The 3,430-nt window shown below is 46.2% G+C and overlaps 1 protein-coding gene across 1 annotated transcript in view; it reads left to right on the top strand.

The window, feature by feature from the left end:
* LOC106821172 overlaps positions 1-3,430 on the top strand; it is a 28,208-nt gene that overhangs the window by 12,128 nt on the left and 12,650 nt on the right. The gene's annotated exons all lie outside the window — the stretch shown is intronic.

The following is a 3,430-nucleotide window of genomic DNA, read 5'->3' as shown; positions in this document are numbered from 1 at the left end:
AGCAGCAGTAGCAGCAGTAGCAGCAGTAGCAGCAGTAGTAGCAGCCGTAGCAGCAGCAGCAGCAGCAGTAGCAGCAGTAGTTGTAGTAGCAGCAGCAGCAGTAGCAGCAACAGTAGCAACAGCAGCAGTAGCAGTAACAGCAGTAGTAGCAGCAGCAGCAGGAACAGTAGCAGCAGCAGGAGTAAGCAGCCGTAGCAGCAGCAGCAGCAGCAGCAGCAGCAGCAGCAGCAGTAGTAGCAGCAGTAACTGCAACGGTATCAAAAGTGGCAGTAGCAGCTGCAGCAACAGCAGTAGTAGTAGTAGTACCAGCCGCAGCAGCAGTAACAGTAGCAGTAGCAGGAACAACTAGCTAGCAACAGTATCAGTAGCAGCAGTAGTAGCAGTAGCAGCAGTAGTAACAGTATCAGTAGCAGCAGTAGTAGCAGTAGCAGCAACAGTAGCAACAGCAGCAGTAGTAGTAGCAGATGTAGCAGCAGCAGCAGTCGTAGCAGAAATAGTAGTAGTAGCAGCAGCAGCAGTAGCAGCAGTAGCAGCTGTAGTAGTAGCAGCAGTAGCAACAGCAGCAGTAGCAGTAGCGCCAGTTGCAGTAATAGCCGCAGCAGTAGCAGTAGCAGCAGCAGCAGCAGTAGCAGTAACAGTAGCAGCAGCAGCAGCAGCAGCAGCAACAGTATATATTATAGCATCAGTACATATATTCCCGTTCCATATTGTCCTCTCCTTTCTTCCTCTCCCCCTGTCTCTCGCCCTCTCTCTCTCTCTCTCTCTCTCTCTCTCTCTCTCTCTCTCTCTCTCTCTCTCTCTCTCTCTAAATAACCCCTCCCTTAAATGGCTTTTCTGCGATCTCTCATACTATATGAATGCTCTATATCACCGAGTCACGATGTGGATTTTTCTACTCGCCAAATTTCTTATGAGTTGAGTTCGTGTGAACTAATAAATCCAGCCATCGCTAATGATAGCATTATCGCACCTGTCATTTCACGTTGACTCACCCGATGATCTCCTGTCTACCTACCATCCCGCGACCCCGGCTCGGTCACGTCTATGGAAAGCATTTTGTACCAAAAAGCATAAAACCTAGTTTTAAGCTCTTAAAACCTAGTTTTAAGCCATAACACTGGGTATTAGACAGGTTTTAAGGTCTTAAAACCGGGTTTTATGGCCTAAAACTAGGAATTACGCCCTTAAATCTTTAAATCCAGGTTTTAAACCTTAAAACCTAGTTTTTGACCTTAAAACCAGGTTGTCTAATACCCGGTTTTATGAGCTTCTTGAATGGGAAGCTTTTTTACCAAAAGCGTAAAACCTAGTTTTAAGCTCTTAAAACCCAGGTTTAATGTATACAACTAGGTTTTAAGGTTTAAAACCCGGTTTTAAGAGCTTAAAACCTCCTTCTCCACCAGCTTCTCCCCCTCCTCCTTCTCCACCAGCTTCTCGCCCTCCTTCTCCACCACCTTCTCCCTTCTCCCATTCCTCCACCACCAGCTTCTCCCCTTCCTGCTCCACCACCTTCTCCCTTCTCCCCTCAGAGCTGCCTTCACCTGCAGATTGGGGATGGGCGAAAATGCTGATGATGGCTGGCGTCCATTTTGGACAATAATGGCAGAGGCGTCAAAGGGGTGCCGAGAGCTGATCAAGTGCAAATGTAAGAAACGATGTGCTGAAAATTGCAAATGTTCCGCGGCTAATCTACCATGCACAGAACTGTGTTTTTGCTCCGGACAATGCTTCCCAGGTGAGCTACAGGAGAAGTAAAATAGATGGAAAACGTCTTGCGGCATGTTACAGCTTTCAATTGGTGAGGAAAATATTTTGGAATAGGCTTTTTGCTCTATTAAACAATTGAACTCAGCATATAAAAAATTCCTTGAGTTTCAAGTTTCAGTGCCTTACGTGATTTAGAACCTAAGATTTTCAGCATTTCGTCATGTCGGCCATACTGGAATTTAAGATGGCTGCCATATGGTTTGTCAGACATGTCAAATCAATCTATTATTGAACTCAGCATGGCAAAATGCTCTTGTGTACCAAATTTCAGCGCCGCAGGTCATTTAGAACCCAAGATAGTAATGTTCAATGTTTCGTCATGTCGGCCATACTGGAATTCAAAATGGCTGCCATATGGTTTGTCAGACATGTCAAATTAATCCATTATTAAACTCAGCATGGCAAAATGCTCTTGTGTACCAAATATAAGCGCCACATGTCATTTAGAACCCAAGATAGTAATGTTCAACTATTCTTCATGGTGGCCATATTGGAATTCAAAATGGCTGCCATATGGTTTGTCAGACATTTCAAATTAATTCATTATTAAACCCTGCATGTCGAAATGCCCTTGTGTACTAAATTTCAGCGCCACAGGTCATTTAGAACCCAAGATAGTAATATTCAATGTTTCGTTATCGCGGCCATATTGTAATTCAAGATGGCGGCCGATCCAGTGGTCAGACCTCTTGGATCCGGCAATTTTCGAACTCAGCATGTCAAAATACCCCTGTATCCAAAATTTCACACTTTCTGCCGGATGTGAACATTTCGACCTATTTTTGTTACATATCTGCCCCACTATAGTAGCAGCAGCAGTAGCAACAACAGCAGTAGCAACAGTAGCAACAGCAGCAGTAGCAGTAGCAGTAGGAGTAGCAGCAGCAGCAGCAGCAACAGAAGCAGTAGGAGTAGCAGCAGTAGCAGCAGCAACAGGAGCAGTAGTAGCAGCAGTAGCAGCAGTAGCAGTAGCAGTAGTAGCAACAGCAGCAACAGCAGTAGCATCAGCGGTAGCAGCAGCAGCAGCAGCAGTAACAGTAGTAGCAGCAATAGTAGCAAGAGCAGCAGTAGTAGTAGCAGCAGTAGCAACAGCAGTAGTAGTAGTAGTAGTAGTAGTAGTAGCAGTAACAGCAGCAGTAGCAGTAGCAGTAGCAACAGTAGCAGCAGCAGCAGCAGCAGCAGCAGCAGCAGCAACAGCAGCATTATCAACAGCAGTAGCAACAGCAGCAGCAGCAGCAGCAGTAGCAGTAGTAGTAGTAGTAGTAGTAGTAGTAGCAGCAGCAGCAGCAGCAGTAGCAGTAGTAGTAGTAGTAGTAGTAGTAGTAGTAGTAGTAGCAGCAGCAGTAGTAGTAGTAGCAGCAGCAGTAGCAGCAGTAGCAGCAACAGTAGCAACAGAAGTAGTAGCAGCAGTAGCAGCAGCAGCAGCAGCAGTAGTAGTAGTAGCAGTAGCAGCAGTAGCAGCAGTAGCAGCAACAGTAGCAACAGAAGTAGTAGCAGCAGTAGCAGCAGCAGCAGCAGCAGTAGTAGTAGTAGCAGTAGCAGCAGTAGCAGCAGTAGCAGCAACAGTAGCAACATCAGTAGTAGCAGCAGTAGCAGCAGCAGCAGCAGTAGCAGCAGTATCATCAGTAGTAGTAGTAGTAGTAGTAGCGGCAGCAGCAGCAGT

The sequence above is a fragment of the Priapulus caudatus genome, unplaced genomic scaffold (genome assembly GCF_000485595.1).
Source record: "Priapulus caudatus unplaced genomic scaffold, Priapulus_caudatus-5.0.1 Scaffold62, whole genome shotgun sequence".
Classification (NCBI taxonomy): Eukaryota; Metazoa; Priapulida; class Priapulimorpha; order Priapulimorphida; family Priapulidae; genus Priapulus; species Priapulus caudatus.
Note: the sequence above shows the minus strand (reverse complement) of the source record. Positions and strands in the feature narration are given on the sequence as shown.